Consider the following 24,251-nt stretch of genomic DNA (forward strand, 5'->3'; position numbering starts at 1 on the left):
CGTATCACCGGTCACGATGGGATACTTGGAGAAGGACAACTACACACCCCCCTCCGACGACGAGGTAAGCCTCGGCAATGACGTATTCGGCGTACCTAAAGATCCAGCGGAACAAGTTCGCTTCAAGCGAAGGCTCATGGCCACGACAAGGAACCTACAAAGGAGGCAAGAGAAGCTTAAAGCTGACCAAGACTTGCTAACGGATAGGTGGACCAAGGTACTGGCCGCCAAAAGGCACGAAGTCAACAGCCCTAATAAAGGGCATACACGGCACAACTGGCTACCTCAACCCAAGCAGGAGAACCCACGGCACACACCCTGACGCCCGCACATCAGTACGGTCCAAGACAGTAAGAAGGATACGCGAAGAGACACCCTCAAGCCTCGACGCAATGGCAACAAGCGTCAAGTTAAGGAAACTGGTGCCAGGTGCAGTAAATACCAGTCCGGTCAACGGACAAAGAGCAGCTCAAGCCTATTCGGCCCGAGCCACACGCTCGATCAACCATGCAAAATTCATGGTACTCCTAGAAGGACGGCAACGCATACCAATAGAGAATGCAGGATCCACAAAACAGAGCGGCTGGTCGCGCGCCAGAAGCAATAAGGGGAGGTGAGGGAGTCCTGGACTAGGGGGTGTCCGGACAGCCGGACTATCATCGTCAGCCGGACTCCAAGACTATGAAGATACAAGATTGAAGACTTCGTCCCGTGTCCGGATGGTACTTTCCTTGGCGTGGAAGGCAAGCTTGGCAATACGGATATGTAGATCTCCTACCATTGTAACCGACACTGTGTAACCCTAGCCCTCTCCGGTGTCTATATAAACCGGAGGGTTTTAGTCCGTAGGACACACAACCATTACAACAATCATACCATAGGCTAGCTTCTAGGGTTTAGCCTCCTTGATCTCGTGGTAGATCCACTCTTGTACTACCCATATCATCAATATCAATCAAGCAAGAGTAGGGTTTTACCTCCATCGAGAGGGCCCGAACCTGGGTAAAAACATCGTGTCCCTTGTCTCCTGTTACCATCCGCCTAGACGCACAGTTCGGGACCCCCTACCCGAGATCCGCCGGTTTTGACACCGACATTGGTGCTTTCATTGAGAGTTCCTCTGTGTCGTCACCGAAAGGCTTGATGGCTTCTTCAATTAACAACAACGCCGTCCCGGGTGAGACTTTTCTCCCCGGACAGATCTTCGTGTTCGGCGGCTTCGCACTGCGGGCCAATTCTCTTGGCCATCTGGAGCAGATCGAAGGCTACGCCCCTGGCCATTAGGTTAGATTTGGAAGCCTAAACTTCACGGCTGACATCCACGGAGATTTGATCTTCGACGGATTCGACCACAGCCGAGCGTGCGGCACTATCACGATGGGTACGATCTAGCTCTGCCACCGCACAGTGCCTTCGAGGCTGCACACGAATCCGCTCCGACCCATAGTTCGGAGCCAACCGCGCAGATCGAGGACAGGTGGCTGGACACCGCCTCGGGAGCTGCAACTTCCACGGCGATGGAGCCGAATACTGACCTTGTCCCTTATAAAGCTTGTGACTCCGAGGCGCCGGACTCCTTGCCGGACTCCGAACCTCCTGCGCCCCTGCCAATCGAATCTGATTGGGTGCCGATCATGGAGTTCACCGCCGCGGACATCTTTCAGCACTCACCCTTTGGCGACATCCTGAATTCGCTAAAACATCTCTCGCTATCAGGAGAACCCTGGCCGGACTACGGTCAGGATGGTTGGGATGCGGACGACGAAGAAATTCAAAGCCCACCCACCACCCACTTTGTAGCCACTGTCGACGATCTAACTGACATGCTAGACTACGACTCCGAAGACATCGACGGTATGGACGACGATGTCGGAGACTACCAAGAACCAGCACCTACCTAGCACTAGAAGGCCACCCCAACCCATGGTGTATATATGGTGGACACCCCAAAAGGAAGCGATAACGAGGAACAACGAGATGCGGCAAAGGATAATTCCACCGACAAACAACCAAAACGGCGACGCAGACGCCGCCCTAAGTCCCGCCTCGACAAAAACAGCACTCCTAATGACCCAGCAATAGAGCAGGGCAAACCAGTGGACGACGAACATGCAACCAAGCAACCATCCGAGCAGGACGAGTCGGATAATCAATCCATGCCCGGCGAAAACAACAATCCAGATGACCTCACGTCGGTAACACCACCGGAGCATAAGAACCTTCACAAAAGACTTGTCGCCACTGCAAGAAGTCTGAAAAAGGAAAAACAGAAGCTCCAAACAGCGGAAGACATACTCAGAATGAGGTGGAGCAAAGTACTCAAGACCGCGGACAAATATGGCAATAGCCACCAAACAAAGAGCTACCCGAAGCGCAAGCTGCTACCAGAATTCGACGAGGAGGCCATAGAGCCCCCACAGTCAAAAAGCAAAGAGGCCGCCTGGCCGGATAGACGACCAGATGACAGGCCAAAAGCGACAAGCGGCGCCGCATACAAGACGACACACGATCCTCACAAAAAAGAGGGCCCCAGGAAGCAACACAACACGCCGCATGCTTGAAGATAACGGCACGCCTAAATACAGGGGCGCCGCACACCCACTATGTTTCACTGATGAGGTGCTGGATCATGACTTTCCACCGGGATTCAAACCCGTAAACATAGAGGCATACGACGGAACAACAGACCCCGAAGTCTGGATTGAGGATTAGATACTGCACATACACATGGCTAGAGGAGATGATCTCCACGCCATAAAATATCTACCCCTCAAGCTCAAAGGGCTAGCTCGGCATTGGCTCAAAAGCCTCCCAGAAAATACTGTTGGAAGTTGGGAAGAGCTCGAGGATGCGTTTAGAGCAAATTTTCAAGGGACCTATGTCCGACCTCCGGATGCAGACGATTTAAGTCACATAACTCAACAGCCCGGAGAGTCAGCGCGCAAATTCTGGAATAGGTTTCTTACCCAACAGAACCAAATAGTCGACTGTCCGGACGCTGAAGCCTTAGCAGCTTTTAAACATAATGTCCGAGACGAATGGCTCGCCAGACACCTCGGCTAAGAGAAGCCGAGAACTATGGCCGCGCTAACAAGCGTCATGACCCGCTTTTGCGCAGGGGAGGACAGCTGGCTAGCAAGATGCAGCACCAGCGACCCGAGTACATCCGAGATCAGAGATGGAAACGGAACATCACGGCGCAGAAAGGACCAGCGCCGAAATAAAGAAAAAAGCCCAAAGAATACGGCGGTCAACACCGGATTCAAAAGCTCGCGGCCGAACAACAAAGCACTGCCTCTTAAGGACAATAGTGAAGAGCTATCCAACTTAAACAAAATTTTGGATCGGATATGTCAAATCCATAGCACCTTCGGAAGGCCTGCAAACCACACCCACCGAGATTGTTGGGTCTTCAAACAGTCCGGCCGACTCAACGCCGAACACAAGGGGCTCGATGCGCCAAGCGAGGATGATGACGAACCCCACCAGCAGAGCGCCGGAAAACAAAGACTTTCCCACAAGAAGTCAAAACATTAAACTCACTTCATGTGATAACACGGAACAACAATGCAGCACCCGCCAAAGTAGGTGTCGCACGGTCCACCCCAGCGGAACCCCAAGATTGGATGTCAAAACCAATTACTTTCGACCACCTGGACTATTCCAGAAGCATTCAAAACGCAGGATGGACTACTCTGATATTGGATCCTATAATCGACGGACTACAATTTACACAAGTCCTGATGGACGGCGGCAGCGATTTAAACCTGCTATATCCGAACACAATCCGCAAGTTGGGGATAGACCTTACTAGAATTCGACATAGCCGCACTTCCTTCAAAGGAGTGATGCCAGGCCCCTACGCCAAGTGCACGGGCTCCTTACTACTAGAAGTTGTGTTCGGGCCACCCGACAACTTCCGACGCGAAAAGCTAATCTTTCATGTCGCCCCATTCAAAAGTAGCCATCAAGCACTATTGGGACGTGAAGCTTTTGTCCACTTTAATGCAATACCACACTACGCGTCTCTTACACTTAAAATGCCCGGTCCACGCGGCATCATCTCATTAAAAGGTCGTTCAAGACCCCGGACATGGCTAGCCGAGTTCGACATAAAATAAGCTAGGGGCTCCCTAGCCGCACACCCCCTTACAAGGGGCTGTGCGTATGAGGTAGTATAAGCTCAGCTTCATTCATTCATTCATATTTCGATTTTTAATTCATTTTTTGCACGATTACTTTTCAAACTAAGTTCCTCTCTTTTACAGATGAACAGCGTGTTACACCCGTCCAGGATACAGGACAACGGAGACACAGGCGCAGACGTGCAGTAGGGACCCGTTGCAAGGATTCTTTTCAGATTAAGACCCTGCGTAAACCTTTTTTACTGTCTCTTGTTGCTATATATCCCCTGGTTTTTCATTATAATCGGAGAGGAGACTGACGTTTTGGCATCGGCCGCGTTAGAGGACGTTGCGTGTACCTGGACACTAGGGGCTTACGGCATTGTTCTGCCTGCTATCATAAAGACCGAATACCTTAGGGAGTGTTCAGCGTCTCGAGTTAGGCCTTATATGCATCAGCTCCGAATCATGTCTTTGGTCAAATGTTGGGTTTGCCCGGCTCCTGTGTTTTGCTGCCTTACGTTCCATATCATCGGCTAACGCGGCACCAGGAGAACTACTGCGATTGTGCCCCGGTTCGTCCAGGCGAGCACCTCAGTAGAGAAAGCCAAAAACTGACTGTCATGATACAACGAGAGACTGGTCAACCACTCGATCGACTACCGGAATGTTTAGAATTCCTCCGCTTTGACGAAGGACCGTTTCCCGGTCAGGCACATACGCGCCTGAATTCGGAGAGCGTGGTGCCCCTAGGGGCTATATCGTAGCCCCACCTTCGAACTCCTATGGCTAAGTGAAAGTGATAAAGCATTATAGTCCGGTTTCCTCGTTTGCTACGCTACCACCTCCTTCACAGGACCGAGACGTCGGATTAAGTGTGAAAATGCGCTATTTTTGCAAACACCCCCGCACCTTGTGCGTGGGGGCTGAAGCCGACGACTGCCATCTTTCAGGTTATACACACGTATACATAAACGGCCGCACAGGAGATATTTCAATACTTGAACGCACAAGTACAAAAAAGCACTGACATCATAAACATCGTTTTACAAACCAAAATGTTCACTTGAACATGACATTTCTTGAGCATTGCGACTCTATTACACGAGCACCATGCAGAACTTCCCCAAAATAGTGCTCGGCGGGCAACCGACTCCCGTCCGAACCCTGGGTCGCAACTGCGGTGGCATCCATCTCTGTCCAATGTGTCTTCACACGGGGGAGGGCCATCCGTGCACCTTCTATGCAAGCCGACCGCTTCATCGCCTTGATATGCGCCACCGCCCCAAGGAATTGCTGCAATAAGCCAAAATAAATCTTCGGCTTTGGCCTGTCCGGCCAGACATGAGCCACGATATCCATCATGGCAAGTCCAGACAATCTATTCAGTTCAGCCCACTCGGCCAGCCGATCGGTCAGCGGAAGTGAACGCTCCGGACTATGGGATTGAGACCAAAACATCTCTTCCGTCTTGTGATCCTTCTGACTTCGGAAGTGCACAACGACATCTGCCGCACTCGCCGCTAAGTCCATATAAGGATCCTCCGGACCCCACAGCTGGCCAAGCTGAGCATACTTTGGATCTGTAAACCTTCGGCGCAGCAGAAAGGGCTTGCCAGCCACAATGTCTCTGGCCTGGCGCAGCTCCTTCTTTATAGCCTGCATTGCAAAACGGGCATCCTTGGCTTCGGCGGTGGCCTTCCCCAGGTCTTCTTGCTCCGCTAGGCGTTCCTTTTCAAGAACATCAGTGCGGTCGGCAGCATCTTTCAACTTCACGGCCATTTCGGCCATCTCCTCCCTGCTTCGGTAGTGTGCAGCCCTTTCGGCTTCTAGCTCTTCGGCCGCCTTCGAGGCAGCCGCATCACTCCTTCTGGCTTGCTCCTTGGCTTGAGCAAGTTCCGCCTGAAGGCTCTCCACAGCAGCGGCACCATCTGCATTTAGCACACATGTTGTAAGGAGTGGGCTTCGGCTCCCTTACTAGGTGACCACAGAGAAAAAACCTACCTTGTGACTCGTCAAGTCGTTTATTGACCAGCGCGATGTCCGCATCCGCAACGTCGAGTTGCCGCTTTAGTTCAGCAACTCCATCTGTCCGGCTAGCCAACGAACTATCCGCCACCTGCTTAGGATAGGCGTAAATCAATACCTGGGATTTTGATCCTCGGCACGTTGTCGTTCTCGACACCCTACCGAGTCTCAGGGGCTACTATCTATACAGGGCGCACTTTATGTGTAAAACTGTCAAAGGTTATGTCACTTTTACGTACCTCAAACCCTGCCAGCAAACTTCTGATGGCATCACGCAATCCGCTTTCGGTGGATGAAATTCTTTTAATCACCGTACTCATCAGTGTACGGTGACCTTCTGAGATGGACGCCCTCTCAAGCAGATCCTTCAGCTCCCCCGGCCGTACACCAGTTGGTGCCGAATTATTCGGCCCTGCCGGACTCGGGGATACCCTCCGTGACGACACTTCAGGCTCGTCCGCCCTATCCGATGGGGTGGCAGATGGAGGTGTCTCGCTCTCCATCATCTCTGGACGGAGTTCCCCTGAAGACGAGCTCATCTGAGAAGGGCGGAGATCCGAACTACAAGGTAAAAACTTAAGTTATCCTCAGAAGCACAAATAGGGATGTCCCTTATTACAAAAGTCCCTTTTTTCTACTCACGGCTTGCTGGAGGGCTGATCCTTTAGGGGAGACTGTGCGGCCGGAGCCTCTCCGGACGCAGGACCCTCGGGTGAAGATCTCTTCCCCCGCTTCGGGGCTTTGGCCTCCGGGTTTTCGGAGGCGGTCCTCTTATCCCCCTGGAAGGAGGGATTCTCGATCCCCCCCTCCTCAAAAGCCTCCTTGGCTGAGGCGGTAGTTCCTCTGTTCTCCCCTTCGCCTTCCTCTAAAGGCGCAACCTCCAGTATCTTGACCAGCACGGGATCCGGCGCGGTCTCTGGGATGGGGCCGGACACCGTATCAGTTTTGCTTGCGCTATCCACTCCTGTTTAGAGGGCAATTGGTCAAAAAGCGAATCGTAGAAAGGCAAACAAACGGTATGTCCGGACACGGAGCTACTTACTTGTGTATCCGGGCGATTGCAGCTTAGGCCGGCGTCCTCAGTCAATTCCGGACACGCCTCTCGTGATCCGAAGAACAGTTTGTACATCTCCACGGGTGTCGTACCCATGAAGTGTTGGAGAATTCGTGGTCCCTTCAGATTAAACTCCTACAGCCGGAGAGGACAGCGTTTGCAGGGCAGGAGACGCCTAATCAGCATGACCTGCATCACCACGACCATATCGATCTCCCTCACCTGGAGGTCTTGAATCCGGCCCTGCAATAGGGGCACGTTCTTTGACGGCCCCCAGTTGAGCCCTTGGCTGACCCATGGCATCAACCGCTGCGGAGGGCCCGAGCGGAAGATGGGCGGCGGCTTCTGCCTGCTGCCCCTGGGAGCGGTTATGTAGAACCACTCCTGCTGCCACAAGCCGAGCTCCTCCTGAAAAGAGCCCTCGGGCCATGGAGCGTTGGCCCTTCTGCTTACAACCGCCCCGCCGCACTCTGCTTGACGCCCCTCGATCATCTTCGGCTCCACGTCGAAGGTCTTAAGCCACAAGCCAAAGTGAGGGGTAACGCGGAGGAAGGCTTCGCAAACAACAATGAATGAAGAGATATGGAGGATGGACTCCGGAGCCAAGTCGTGGAATTCCAACCCATAGTAAAACATGATCCCTCTCACAAAAGGATCCATCGGGAAGCCTAAACCCCGACGGAGGTGGGAAACAAACACGACATACTCGCCGGGCTCGGGGGTGGGGATGACTTGCCCTTTGGTGGGCAACCTATGCGAAATCTCGTAAGACAGGTACTTGGCCTCTCGCAGCTTTAGCACGTCTTCTTCCGTGACGGAGGAGGGCATCCACCTTCCCTGTAGGTCGGAGCCGGACATTGTTGAAGGTCTGAAGCGCTCGAATCTGGGGCTCTGGGTGTTGGAACTCGGGGCAGGGAGTGGATTCGATTGAGGATTGAAGAGAAGAAACGAGCCTTGGTCCCGTTATAAATAAGGGGAATACCAAGAGCCGTCCCCGTGACCGTTCGGGACTCGCCTCCGATAGAGGGGGCGTGGCAACGGGCACGGTTGGGTTACCCACGTCCGTATTGATGGGAATCCCGGAATAAGGGGAACACGATCTCTACTTCGACAAGACGTGCCAAGGAAACCGCTTCGCTAAACGCGCTGAGGTGGTATAATAAAAAATGATTCAAGTAAAGGCTTGGTAGTGTTGTGACGTCATGCCACAAAATACGTCAGCAGATTGAACTTGTGTACATATTATTCTCTCTACGGTGGAATGTGGAATTTATTTTGCAGAGCCGGACACTATCCTGGTGTTCGCAATCTTCTATGAATTATTCGGAGGAGGAACCCGCCTTGCAATGCCGAACAATATGCGCGCCAGACTCATCGTCATTGAAGCCTGGTTCAGGGGCTACTGAGGAGTCCTGGACTAGGGGGTGTCCGGACAGCCGGACTATCATCGTCAGCCGGACTCCAAGACTATGAAGATACAAGATTGAAGACTTCGTCCCGTGTCCGGATGGGACTTCCCTTGGCGTGGAAGGCAAGCTTGGCGATACGGATATGTAGATCTCCTACCATTGTAACCGACTCTGTCTAACCCTAGCCCTCTCCGGTGTCTATATAAACCGGAGGGTTTTAGTCCGTAGGACACACAACCATTACAACAATCATACCATAGGCTAGCTTCTAGGGTTTAGCCTCCTTGATCTTGTGGTAGATCCACTCTTGTACTACCCATATCATCAATATCAATCAAGCAGGAGTAGGGTTTTACCTCCATCGAGAGGGCCCAAACCTGGGTAAAAACATCGTGTCCCTTGTCTCCTGTTACCATCCGCCTAGACGCACAGTTCGGGACCCCCTACCCGAGATCCGCCGGTTTTGACACCAACATGAGGTGTCTCGTCAAGAACCCCCCCCCCCTCAAGCATAACAGTACGGCCGATCGTCCAGGATCACATAAACCACGCAAGTCAATTGAAGTACCTCTAGACCTAGTAATCCGGGGGTTCCAGAACACACAAAGCCCACACGTGTACGAAACCACGAATAACATCTGCTAAAAGATGTAAGGCGCAAAGGCCAAGTTTTATTGGCCCACCACTCTAACGGTTGTCTTCGGATCACCCAAAAAATGCTACACCAAAGAATAAATCTTTGGCACCTTCCCACCATGCGGTAGTTTACCGTATGCCAACGGGATAAACCACGTCGAATAGATTCCACGTGGTAAATTACTCAGGCCAATCATCCGGACACCCATTGAGGAGTCCGCATTACCTCGCGGTATAACGGCTGGGCCCATCGGGGTCCGATTAGGGACCCTTGGACCAACCACAAGAGGATGCCTAGATGCCTTCAAACATTTGCCATTACAAACTAACGATTGACGCAGAACAGGATTGGCGGCGTGGAATTAGCCCGGACACACAATGGCAGGAACAAGCAGGTAGAAGGCAGTTCGGATTCACTCTTGATCCACTCACAACCCCCTCCAGTCCGGCCACCACAGGTTCCGCCAAATAACACCTCTTTTCATACATCATACTCATATGCATAGACATATCATCTTAATACAATGCGTACACATTAAATAACACTTACCGGCCGTCGTTTATCGCCGACGCCTCTTCGCCGGAAACAACAGCCATGCTTTGCTAAGGTAGCACTGGGAGAACTACTGGGATTGTGTCCCGGTTCAGCCGGACGAGCACCTCAGTAGAGAAAGCCGAAAACTAAACGTCATGATGAAGCGAGAGTCGGTCAGCTGTTCGAGAGGTCATAAAATCCTTAAAGATTTATTCCACACAACGCCATTATAAATGCTGAGTGCGATGGATCGGTCTTCTGATCAGGCGCCAATAGGGCCCCTAGTTCGGCCTTCCAAACACTAGGGGCTGCGCCGACCATACTCGAATTCCTATGGCTACGTGAGAGTAATAAAGCCTTATAGTCCGATTGCCTGGTTCGCGGAGAGAAACGCCTCCTTAAAAGGACCCAACTATGGGATAAAGAGCGTCCAGATATATCCTGAACACCCCCGTATTCTTTTTACGAGGGGGCAGAAGCTGACAACTGGCCAACTCTCAGGATTTGCATACAATAAACAGCTGCACAGGAAGAACATATGTTCAAACAAAACAAGCAATATATAATAAAAATGACATTATCCCATATTGCAAAAAGCAGCACAAATGCCCTCAGGGAAATATAATGTCTTTAGCACACTTTTCCGCCGCAAGGCGGGCCCCTTTCAGTACACTTTCATAGTAAAGCTCGGGCTTGCGGTGCTCCTTACCCTTCGACTGCCCCTCAGTCATCAGCTTCTCCGCGTCAAGCCTCCCCTAGTGCACTTTTGCACGGGCAAACGCCATGCGCGCGCCCTCTATACAGACTGATCGCTTGATAGCATCAAGCCGAGGACAGGCGCCCACAATCCACTGGACGAGTCCGAAGTAACTGCTTGGAATCGGCTCTGCAGGCCACAGCCGGACAACTAAGTCCTTCATGGCTAGTTCGGCCGCCTGGTGCAGTTCGACCAGCTGTTTCAGCTGATCGATAAATGGCACCGGATAGTTTGGCGCCAGATACTGCGACCAGAAATCCCTCTCCGCAGACATCTTCTCCTCGGTGCGGTAGAATTGGGCGGCATCTGATATGCTGCGAGGAAGATCCTCAAAAGCCCCTGGAAAAATAAGAATTCAGCTTGCCGCTTAGGATTCCTCCCATTATCACATATAAAGAGCTAAGAATACAAAAGGCCTTACCAGCCGAAACTTTTCGGGCCTCCTGAATGTCCCGCGCAGCACCTCGGGCTTCTTCCCGAGCACCTTCCCCAGCCTCGTGAGCTTGGGCGAGCTCGGATTCTTTCCCTTTTAGACTCTGCTCCAAGCCCTCGCTTTTCTTCACAACTTCCTGGAGCTCTCGCTCAGCTGCGATAACGCTGGCCTCTTGTTTTTCACGAAGCGCCTGTTCGGCCTCAGCCTTCTTGTTGGCATCAGCCAAAGCTTTCTTTGGTGCCTCGTATTCGGCACCCGCTCCTAGAGCACACAATACAAATATTTCTCATTATGCACAACTATTCGTGCCAACTTCAAGACAAATGTTTTCAACATACCTTGCTTGTCTTCCAGTTGCTTCTTTACAAGGCCGAGTTCTTCCTCGGCCCGTGCAAGGCTATGCTTCAGTTCGGACACTTCCGCATTATAAGCGGCCGTCCTCTCGGCAGAAGCCTGTTTTCACATAAAGGGGTATTCACATAAGCTCCTGTGAAAGCGGAAGATTTGATCCCCTACCTCGCTCCATCTTCTCCGCCAGACAGCGTATCAGGGGCTACTACTCCTATTATGACAATTCCTCAAAGGTTTCTTAGTAAACATACCTCAAAGGCCTTGATAAGACCAAAGAAGGACTCGTTCAGCCCGCTCTCGATAGACTGAATCTTCTCAACCACCGCGCCCATGAGAGTGCGGTGCTCATCAATGATAGATGCATTCTTCAACGCTATTGATAGACCGCTGGGCAGCTCTGCTCGAGCAGAGGATGCCGGCAGGGTAGGCAGGCCCCCCACCATCGAAAGTGGTTGTCCGCTCGACTCTAGAACCTTATAGGTCCCAGGGGCCTTATTCGCCCCCATGTGTCTGGCAACGGGGATATGTCCTCCCTGGTCCGGGTCCTGTCGGGATGACACCTTGGTGTCGCGCTTGGACTTTGGGGAAGGGGCCTGTGGAGGCGTCTCGCTTGCCAAGGCGTCTGAGCCTAGTGAATCCTCCGATGAGGACTGTCCGGCATGAGACCTCGCCGGGCTATACAAAATGCGGCAACAGTTAAAGCCGATAAACCCGAAAACAATCCCGGACGCGTACGTGAGTTTAGATTCTGTATACTTACGACTTCACTAGGGGCTGGGCCCTGGGATCCCACTCCGAGCTGCTGTCGGCAGCCGTGGTGGATGTCTCTGGGAGGGAACCTTTCCCCCTCTTGGGCGATTCGGCCTCCAGGGACGGGGAAGCTCCACGCTTCCTCCCGCCTCCAGAGTGAGGATCGTCTTCCTCTGCTTCCTCCTCTTCGTCCTCCAAAGAAGGAGCATCACTTGAGTCTCCGGATTTTGCGTCCGAAGCCTCGCGGCGACGGAGGCCACTCTGGGTCTTCTTGATCTTCTTGGAAGCCTCCTTCTTTGGCGCCTCGTAAGGCACGGGGACCAGCATCTTTGAAAAAAGATGTCCGGCGAGTTCCTCCGACAACGGGGCCGGACAATGTATCCGCTCCACTTTCTTTATCCATCCCTGATGTCGCGGCAAAACACAATTAGGATATTTCCCTCATGACATGCCAGCTGAAGCATGAATAGACAGAGCGTGGCTGTGACTTACCGAGCTTGGAGAATGGGATAATTGATACCCACGGTCCTCGGCGGGGCCCGGCCACGATTTGCCGGACTTGAAGAGCACCTTCCACATATCCTTGTGGGAGGAATCATAAAGCTCCCGAAGGGTTTGGTGCTCGGCTGGGTCGAACTCCCACAAAGTACAAGCTCGGCGCTGACAGGGGAGAACCAGGCGAACCAGCATCACCTGGACAACATCGACGAGTTTGACGTCCCTATCGACCACACCCTGAACGCGCATCTGAGCAGTGACAGCTCATCGGACGAGGACCAGTTCGGGCCCTTCTCGGGCCAGGATGTGAGCCGCAGTGGAGCTCCGGATCTGAACGCTGAAGCTGCTGCCCACTTTTTGCCGCGTGGTTTGGTGATATAGAACCACTGCTACTGCCACTCCTTGACGGAGTCATTGAAAGCGCCTTTCGGCCAAGCAGCCTTGGGCATCTTGCTTACCATGGCGCCGCCGCACTCGGCGTGTTCGCCACTCACCACCTTGGGCTTCACATTGAATATCTTTAGCCACAGGCCGAAGTGAGGGGGGATCCGGAGAAAAGCCTCACACACGACGATGAACGTCGAGATATTGAGGAAGGAGTTGGGGGAAAGATCATGAAAATCGATCCCGTAGTAATACATGACTCCCCAGACGAACAGGTGAAGGGGAAACCTGAGCCCACAGACGAAATGGGGAAGGAACATGACTCTCTCTTGAGATTCCGGAGTGGGGACGACTTGTCCCGCCGGTGGAAGACGGTGGCCGATCTTCTGGGCCAAATACCCGGCTCCCCGGAGCTTCTTGATGTCCTTCTCTTGGACGATCGAGGCCATCCATCTGCCTCCTGCTCCGGATCCGGACATCTTTGGAAAACCTCTCTTCGATGGAGGAGAAGAGTGCTTGGGCATTAGGGCTCGAACAGAGGGGAATGAGCAAGCGGGAGGAGAAGGCATGGGTAAAAGAGAAAGAAACCTAACCTCCGTATAGAGGCGATAAATGCTTTTTGCGCCTCCCCACTTGCCTGGTGGAACCAGTCTGCCTCCCACTCGCCGCGATTAGTGGCGCGGTTAGATTACCCATACCCGTATTGATGATAATCCCGTGATAAGGGGACACGATCTCTGCTTTGACAAGACGTGTCACGGAAGCCGCCTCGCAATGTGCGCTATAGCTGGTTGTGGGGAAACGGTTCGAGTAGTGATCCGACCGTAATAACATGTCACGTCATCAGAAAAAGTTGTCAGCAGATTACGTTTGTGAAATATCATTCTCTCTATGGCGGTATTTAAAGATCATTTTGTGGATCCGGACACGATTCAAGTGTTCGCTAACCACTTTGAAGTATTCGGAGAAGGAACCCGCCTTGCAATGCCGAAGACAATACTGCGCACCAGACTCGTCGTCATTGAAGCCTGGTTCAGGGGCTACTGAGGGAGTCCTGGATTAGGGGGTATCCGGACAGCCGGACTGTGTACAACGTCCGGACTATTGAAGCGTGAAGATACAAGACTCAAGACTTCGGCCCATGTCTGGATGGGACTCTCCTTTGCGTGGAAGGCAAGCTTGGCGATCCGGATATTATATTTCCTTCCTTGTAACCGACTCCATGTAAACCCTAGCCCTCTCCGGTGTCTATATAAACCGGAGAGGTTGGTCCTTAGAAGGCCGATCACAATTACAATCATACCATCATAGGCTAGCTCTTAGGGTTTAGCCTCTACGATCTCGTGGTAGATCTACTCTTGTACTACCCATATCATCAATATTGATCAAGCAGGAAGTAGGGTTTTACCTCCATTGGGAGGGCCCGAACCTGGGTAAACATCTGTGTCCCTTGCTTCCTGTTACCATCAGCCTTGACGCACAGATCGGGACCCCCTACCCAAGAACCGCCGGTTTTGACACCGACAGGCACACTGAAAGATTCTCTAGTAAAAAAGTGCATGCTATAGAACAAATCAATGTTTTGAGTGGAAAGATGGATGAACTTATGAAATTGTTTGCTACTAAAAATACTCCTCTTGATCCCAATGATATGCCTTTGTCTTCTTTGATTGAGAATAATAATGAATCTATGGATGTGAATTTTGTTGGTAGGAATAGTTTTGGAAACAATGCTTATAGAGGAAACTTTAATGCTAGACCATTCCCTAGTAATTCCTCTAATAATTATGGAAATTCCTACAATAATTCTTATGGTAATTTTAATAAGATGCCCTCTGATTTTGAGAATAGCATGAAAGAATTTATGATTTCTCAAAAGAATTTTAATGCTTTGCTTGAAGAAAAATTGCTCAAAGTTGATGATTTTGCTAGGAACGTTGATAGACTTTCGCTTGATGTTGATTCTCTTAAACTTAGATCTTCTCCTCCTAAGTATCAATGAGTCTCTCAAAGTAATGGGAATTTCCATTGACGAGTGCAAGGAAAGAACCGCTAGATTGCGTGCTAAAAAAGATAGCTTTATAAAAGCGTGTTCTTCTAGTTTCCATGAAAATAATGATGAGGATCTTAAAGTTATTGATGTGTCTCCTATTAGATCTATGTTTTGCAATATGAATTTTGATGATTATGGGACTGATGATGAGTCAACTTTACCTAGAAGTCGTCCCAAGAATTCAGAGTTTTTAGATCTTGATGCTAAATTTGGTAAAAGTGGGATTGGAGAGGTCACAACTTTAAATAGCATTGAACCCACTATCTCGGATTTCAAGGATTTTGATTATGATAATTGTTCTTTAGAAGGTTGTATTTCCTTGTTGCAATCCGTTGTTAATTCTCCTCATGCTTATAGTCAAAATAAAGCTTTTACCAAACATATTGTTGATGCCTTGATGCAATCTTATGATGAAAAACTTAATTTGGAAGTTTCTATACCTAGAAAACTTAATGATGAGTGGGAACCTACTATAAATATTGAATTAAAGATTATGATTGTTTTGCTTTGTGTGATTTGGGTGCTAGTGTTTCCACGATTCCGAAAACTTTATGTGATATTCTAGGTTTCCATGATCTTGATGATTGCTCTTTAAATTTGCACCTTGCGGATTCCACCATTAAAAAGCCAATGGGAAGAATCAATGATGTTCTCATTGTTGCAAATAGAAATTTGGTGCCCGTGGATTTTATCGTTCTTGATATAGATTGCAATCTTTATTGCCCTATTATTCTTGGTAGACCTTTCCTTAGAACGATTGGCGCGATTATTGATATGAAGGAAGGGAATATTAGATTCCAATTTCCACTAAAGAAAGGCATGGACAACTTTCCAAGAAAGAAAGTCAAATTACCTTATGAATCTATCATGCGGGCTACTCATGAATTTAGTGCCAAAGATGGCAGTACTTAGATCTATCTTCGCTTTTATGCCTAGCTAGGGGCGTTAAACGATAGCGCTAGTTGGGAGGCAACCCAATTTTCTTTATGTTTTTTGTTTTTGCTCCTGTTTAGTAATAAATATTGCATCTACCTTCTGTTTAGATGTGTCTTTATCTTTTATTTAGTGTTTGTGCCAGGTAGAACCTATAGGATAACCTATGATGATAGTTGATTTGATTCTGCTGAAAAACAGAAACTTTGCGTGCATAAATATAATTTTTTTAACTCACAGGAATGTGATTTTGCGTTGATTATTTTTTCTGCTGTTCAATAAACAAATTTTCCAGGACTTCCTATTTTGGTAGGATTTTTAGAGTTCCATAAGTTTGCGTTAGTTATAGATTGCTACAGACTGTTCTGTTTTTGACAAATTCTGTTTTTCGTGTGTTGTTTGCTTATTTTGATGCATCTATGGCTAGTAAAATAGTTTATAAACCATAGAGAAGTTGGAATACAGTAGGTTTAACACCAAAATAAATAAATAATGAGTTAATTGCAGTACCTTATGTGGTGGTTTTGTTTTCTTTCACTAACGGAGCTTATAAGATTTCCTGTTGAGTTTTGTGTTGTGAAGTTTTCAAGTTTTGGGTAAAGCCTTTATGGACTATGGAATAAAGGGTGGCAACAGCCTAAGCTTGGGGATGCCCAAGTCACCCCAAGATATTCAATAATATCCAAAAGCCTAAGCTTGGGGATGCCCCGGGAAGGCATCCCCTCTTTCGCCTTCGTTCATCGGTAACTTTACTTGGAGCTATATTTTTATTCGCCACATGATATGTGTTTTGCTTGGAGCGTCGTGTATTATAATAGTCTTTGCTTTTTATTTTACCACAATCATCGTTTCTGTACACACCTTTTGGGAGAATCCTATTTGATTAGAATTTGCTAGAATACTCTATGTGCTTCACTTATATCTTTTGAGCTTGATAGTTTTTGCTCTAGTGCCTCACTTATATCTTTTAGAGCACGGTGGTGTCTTAATTTTGAAGAAATTTCTAGTCTCTCATGCTTCACTTATATCTTTTTGAGAGTCATTTAGAATAGCATGGTATTTGCTATGGTCACAAAATTGGTCCTAGAATGGTAGGCATCCAAGTTGGGTATAATAAAAACTATCATAGGAAGTGAATTGGATGTTATGATAAATTTGATACTTGATAATTGTTTTGACATATGGAGGTAGTGATATTAAAGTCATGCTAGTTGGGTGATTATGAATTTAAAGAATGCTTGTGTTGAAGTTAGCAAGTCTCGTAGCATGCACGTATGGTTAAAGTTGTGTAACAAATTTGAAACATGAAGTGTACCTGGTTTGTGCATCCTTATGAGTGGCGGTCGGGGACGAGCGATGGTCTTTTCCTACCAATCTATCACCCTAGGAGCATGCGCGTAGTACTTGATTTTTGATGACTTCTAAATTTTTTTCAATAAGTATATGAGTTCTTTTGACTAATGTTGAGTCCACGGATTATATGCACTTTTACCTTTCCGCCTTTGCTAGCCTCTTCGGTACCGTGCATTGCCCTTTCTCACCTTGAGAGTTGGTGCAAGCTTCAACGGTGCATCCAAACCCCGTGATACGATACGCTCTATCACACATAAACCTCCTTATATCTTTGTCAAAACAGCCCCTACCTATTATGGCATTTCCATAGCCATTCCGAGATATATTGCCATGCATCTTTCCACCGTTCCGTTCATCATCATGACATACTTTACTTTTGTCATATTGGCATTGCATGATCATGTAGTTGACATCGTATTTGTGACAAAGCCACCATGCATTATTTTTCATACATGTCACTCTTGATTCATTGCACCATCCCGGTACACCGTCGGAGGCATTCATATAGAGTCATATTTGGTTCTAGTTTCGTGTGGTAATCCATATGTTGTAATCAATAGAAGTGTGATGATCATTATTATTAGAACATTGCCCAAAGAAAAAAAAGGAAGAAAGGCCAAAAGAAAAAAAAGAAAGGCCCAAAAAAAAGAAGAAAAAAAAGGAAAAAGAAAATAAAAGAAAATAAATAAAAGGGCAATGTTACTATCTCTTTTTCCACACTTGTGCTTCAAAGTAGCACTTTGTTCTTCATGTAGTGAGTCTCATATATTGTGCTTGAAAGTAGCACCATGTTTTTCATATAGTGAGTCTCATAAGTTGTCTTTTTCATACTAGTGGGAATTTTTCATTATATAACTTGGCTTGTATATTCCTACGATGGGCTTCCTCAAATGCCCTAGGTCTTCGTGAGCAAGCAAGTTGGATGCACACCCACTAATTTTCTTTTGTTGAGCATTCATTTATAGCTCTAGTGCATCCGTTGCATGGCAATCCCTACTCCTCATGTTGACATAAATTGATGGGCATCTCCATAGCCCATTGATTATCCTTGTCAATGTGAGACTTTCTCTTTTTTTGTCTTCTCCACACAATCCCCATCAACATATTCTATTCCACCCATAGTGCTATATCCATGGCTCACGCTCATGTATTGCGTGAAGGTTGAAATTTTTTGAGATTATTTAAGTATGAAACCATTGCTTGGCTTGTCATCGGGAGTATAGAAGTTGGGAACATCTTTGTGTGACGAAAATGAAGCATAGCCTAACTATATGATTTTGTAGGGATGAACTTTCTTTTGTCATGTTATTTTGAGAAGACATGATTACTTTGATTAGTATGCTTGAAGTGTTACTATTTCTTTTATCAATATGAAATTTTATTTTGAATCATTTGGATCTGAACATTCATGCCACAATAAAGAAAATTACATTATGAATTATGCTAGGTAGCATTCCACATCAAAAATTCTCTTTTTATCATTTACCTACTCGAGGACGAGAAGGAATTAAGCTTGGGGATGCTTCATACGTCTCCAACGTATCAATAATTTTTGATTGTTCCATGCTATTATATTACCCATTTTGGATGTTTACGGGCTTTATTTTAGACATTTATATCATTTTTGGGACTAACCTACTAACCGGAGGCCCACCCCATATTGCTGTTTTTTTGCCTATTTCAGTATTTCGAAGAAAAGGAATATCAAATGGAGTCCAAACGGAATGAAACCTTCGGGAGCGTGATTTTTGGAACGAAAGTGATCTAGAGGACTTGGAGTTCAAGTCAAGAAGCAGCCGAGGCTTCCATGAGATAGGAGGGCCCCCCCCCTTATAGGGCGCGCCCCCTGTCTTGTGGGCCCCTCGGGCGTCCACCGACATACTTCTTCCTCCTATATATACCTACATACCTCGAAAACATCCAGGAGAAGGACGAAACACAATTTCCACCAACGTAACCTTCTGTATCCGTGAGATCTCATCTTGGAGCCTTCGCCGGCACTCTGCCGGAGGGGGAATCAACCACGGAGGGCCTCTACATCAATATCCTTGCCCCTCCGATGAGTTGTGAGTAGTTTACCACAGACCTACGGGTCCATAGTTATTAGCTAGATGGCTTCTTCTCTCTTTTTGGATCTCAATACAATGTTCTCCCTCTCTCTTGTGGAGATCTATTCGATGTAAACTCTTTTTGTGGTGTGTTTGTCGAGATCCGATGAATTGTGGGTTTATGATGAAGTTTATCTATGAATAATATTTGAATCTTCTCTGAATTCTTTTATGTATGATTGAGTTATATTTGCAAGTCTCTTCGAAATATCAGTTTGGTTTGGCCTACTAGATTGATCTTTCTTGCCATGGGAGAAGTGTTTAGTTTTGGGTTCAATCTTGCGGTGTTCTTACCCAGTGACAGAAAGAGTTGCAAGGCACGTATTGTATTGTTTCCATCGAGGATAACAAGATGGGGTTTATATCATATTGCTTGAGTTTATCCCTCTACATCATGTCATCTTGCTTAATGCATTACTCTGTTCTTATGAACTTAATACTCTAGATGCAGGCAAGAGTCGGTCGATGTGTGGAGTAATAGTAGTAGATGCAGGCAGGAGTCGGTATACTTGTTGCGGACATGATGCCTATATACTTGATCATGCCTAGATAATCTCATCATTATTCGCTTTTCTATCAATTGCTCGACAGAAATTTGTTCACCCACCGTAATACTTATGCTATCTTAAGAGAAGCCACTAGTGAAACATATGGCCCCCGGGTCTATCTCTTATCATATTTGCTTCCAATCTACTTTTATTTGCATCTTTACTTTTTGCATCTATATTATAAAATACCAAAAATATATTTATCTTATCATACTATCTTTATTAGATCTCACTTTCGCAAGTGGCCGTGAAGGGATTGACAACCCCTTTATTACGTTGGTTGCGAGTTCTTTGTTTGTTTCTGTAGGTGCGTGGGACTTTTGAGGAGCCTCCTACTAGATTGATACCTTGGTTCTCAAAAATTGAGGGAAATACTTACACTACTATTGCTGCATCACCCTCTCCTCTTCGAGGAAAACCAACGCAAGCTCAAGACATAGCAGAGCGTAGCATCAGCAACATTCCAGCGGGCATACTCCACGAGGTACGAGCAAAGGGGTTATCCCGTCTGTACCCCTTCCCCTCGCTGAAGGGCACAACCACAGTGGTGGCACCCGGACTGGGGCGAATCGCCACCCTCCGGCGGCCCCAGTCACGGGCGCCACCGCAGGGCGCGCGTCACCCCTGGGACGGGTTGACCCAGCCATTGTGCCCAATGGAGCTGCTGGCCCTCAAGCGCCTTCACCGCATCACCGTGCCATCCAAGTGGCTGACTCGCAACAGCGTGGGCGTGATGCAGTCGCCACCGGCACCGTCAGAAGCCGCGCGACGGTACGATCTACATCGTCATCGCCAATGCCAAGCACCGCTACAGAGGCCAAGGCGCGGGCCAAATTATTGTTGAGGTTCCTACCGGTGGCCGATCAGATGGATGAATGAAGAGCCATCATTCAGAGTCTGATTGGCTTCAGCGAGGCTGGGGGCTCATAGCGAGCTAGCCCACTGTGACCTCCCCAAGCGACAACAACTGCTCGAGCTACTGGTCGTATGGAAGGGGCCACCCCCACGGTGCAGACCCCACCGTGGCAACTAGCATGGGTGCGGCAGAGTCAAGAACCCGATGACGTCTTGGTGGCCTCTTCCGACCCTCGAGCACTTCCAGGCCAACGGCGAGCCCCGGAGGACAGGCAGATGGGAGACGGGTGCATTGTCATCGAGCGACACCGCGACGACCACCATCGGACCAATGGGTGTGATGGTCCCGACATCGATGAGCCTACGCTCGAGGACAGCGGGTGCCTGCCTTTCGAGGTTGGGTGCTCTGCCTTTATTAGTGAGCTGCGGCAAGTTCGTTGGCCATCCGCTCGCACGTTCAAGCTAGAGATACCCGAGAAGTATGATGGAAGGCTGAACCCGGCAGAGTTCTTGAGCATCTACACCATCGTTGTGCAAGTTGCCGAAGGAAGAGATGAGAAGGTGTTTGCCAACTACTTCCCTTTGGCACTCAAGTCAAATGTGAGGTCTTGGCTGATGCACTTGCGTAGAACTCCATTTTGTCATGAGTTGACCTATGCCATGAGTTCATTGGCGCCTTCATAGGCAGCCATCAAGAACCAGGATGGCCCAGCGACTTGCAGCTTCTTCAACAGAAAGAAGGAGAGACTCTCCGCAATTATTTGCAGAGATTCAGCAGAGTCCACCAAATATCCACCCGACGGCTGTAATAGTTGCCTTCCAGTCCAATGTGCGCAACCGCAGGATACGTTCCAAGATGAATGTGTGGTTGCCCAGGGCTGTGACGGATCTTTACACCTTGGTGGACATTTGCGCTCGGGTGGAGGAGGGAAGGAAACTCCCTGGAGAGGAAGATTGCATCAACATCGACCCAGAGGATGACGATGAATCCACTAGTCAGAAGAAGAAGAGCAAGAAGCACAACAAGAGGCGCAAGGATAAGGCAGTGATGACCGTCGAAGGATCAGGCACGCTTAGTACCGACAAGAAGGCTAAGGCCAAAGAACCCGGGAAGGAAGCTGCCGTGTGCGCTAACTGCCGGGAGGCTGCGGCTGCCGAGAAGGCTGAGAAAGGCGATGGGCCATACTGCAAAATCCATCGGACCAAGGGCCATAATCTCCAAGAGTGTCATCGGGTTGAGCAGCTCGTCAAGAGGCAGAGGGCTGAATATGAGAAGCGTGACAAGGAAAAAGGTCTGAATGGTACTGGCAGTAAGGGTCGGGGCGGTGAAGCAAATTGTCCCAGCAAGGCTTTCCGGAACCAAGGAAAACCCGCCCGGGGCTGATACATCTCCAACGTATCTATAATTTTTGATTGTTCCATGCTATTATATTTCCCTTTTGGATGTTTATGGGCTTTATTTTACACATTTATATCATTTTTGGGACTAACCTACTAACCGGAGGCCCAGCCCATATTGCTGTTTTATTGCCTGTTTCAGTATTTCGAAGAAAAGGAATATCAAACGGAGTCCAAACGGAATGAAACCTTCGGCAGCGTGATTTTTTGGAAGAATATGATCCTGGAGTCTTGGAGTCCACGTCAGAAGATCCTCGAGGAGGCCACGAGATAGGAGGCTGCGCCCCCCTTACAGGGCGGCGGCCCCCTGTCTCGTGGGCCCCTCGAGCACCTCCCGGCTGACTTCTTTCGCCTATATAAGCCTACGTACCCTAAAACCATCGAAGATCAAGATAGATATGGAGTTCCGCTGCCGCAAGCCTCTTTAGCCACCAAAAACCTCTCGAGAGACCGTTCCGGCACCCTGCCAGAGGGGGAATCCATCATCGGTGGCCATATTCATCATCCCGATGCTCTCCATGACGAGGAGGGAGTAGTTCACCCTCGGGGCTGAGGGTATGTACCAGTAGCTATGTGTTTGATCTCTCTCTCTCTCTCTCTCTCTCTTGTGTTCCCTCTATGGCACAATCTTGATGTATCCCGAGCTTTGCTATTGTAGTTGGATCTTATGATGTTTCTCCCCCTCTACTCTCTTGTGATGAATTGAGTTTCCCCTCTTGAAGTTATCTTATCGGATTGAGTCTTTATTTGAAAACACTTGATGTATGTCTTGCCGTGTTTATCTGTGGTGACAATGGGATTTCACGTGCCTCTTGATGTATGTTTTGGTGACCAACTTGCGGGTTCCGCCCATGAACCTATGCATAGGGGTTGGCACACGTTCTTGACTCTCCGGTAGAAACTTTGGGGCACTCTTTGAAGTACTTTGTGTTGGTTGGATGAATCTGAGACTGTGTGATGCATATCGTATAATCATGCCCACGGATACTTGAGGTGACAATGGACTATCTAGGTGACATTAGGGTTTTGGTTGATTTGTGTCTTAAGGTGTTATTCTAGTACGGACTCTTTTATAGATTGATCCGAAAGAATAACTTTGACGTGGTTTTGTGCCCTACCATAATCTCTATGTTTGTTCTCCGCTATTAGTGGCTTTGGAGTGACTCTTTGTTGCACGTTGAGGGATTGTTATATGATCTATCTATGTTATTATTGTTGAGAGAACTTGCACTAGTGAAAGTATGAACCCTAGGCCTTGTTTCCTATCATTGCAATACCGTTTACACTCACTTTATTCATTAGTTACCTTGCTGTTTTTATATTTTCACATTACAAAAACCTATATCTACTATCTATATTGCACTTGTATCACCATCTCTTCGCCGAACTAGTGCACCTATACAATTTGCCATTGTATTGGGTGTGTTCGGGACACAAGAGACTTTTTGTTATTTGGTTGCAGGGTTGTTTGAGAGAGACCATCTTCATCCTACGCCTCCTACGGATTGATAAACCTTAGATCATCCACTTGAGAGAAATTTGCTACTGTCCTACAAACCTGTGCACTTGCAGGCCCAACAACGTCTACAAGAGGAAGGTTGTGTAGTAGACATCAAGCTCTTTTCTGGCGCCGTTGCCGGGGAGGTTAGCGCTTGAAGGTATATCTTTAGATCTTGCAATTCAATCTTTTTTTCTTGTTTTATCACTAGTTTAGTTTATAAAAGAAAACTACAAAAAAATGGAGTTAAGTTTGTCTCATATGCTTCGTCTTTCTAATATCTTTCGTGAGTTTGATTGAAAGGAAAATTGTGCTCAAGTGCTAGAAGAAGAATGCGTTAAAATGCTTGGTACTAAATCTTTGAATGATGAGCATGATTGCAATGTTGTTAGTATGAATTCCTTTAATATCCATGATGCTAATGATATGCAAAGCCACAAGCTTGGGGAAGCTATGTTTAATCAATATGATATTTTTAGTCCCCCAAGTTTTGATGAGAATATTTATTATGATGAAAGCATGCCTCCTATTTATGATGATTATATT

The sequence above is a fragment of the Triticum dicoccoides genome, chromosome 7B (genome assembly GCF_002162155.2).
Source record: "Triticum dicoccoides isolate Atlit2015 ecotype Zavitan chromosome 7B, WEW_v2.0, whole genome shotgun sequence".
In the NCBI taxonomy this organism is placed as follows: domain Eukaryota; kingdom Viridiplantae; phylum Streptophyta; class Magnoliopsida; order Poales; family Poaceae; genus Triticum; species Triticum dicoccoides.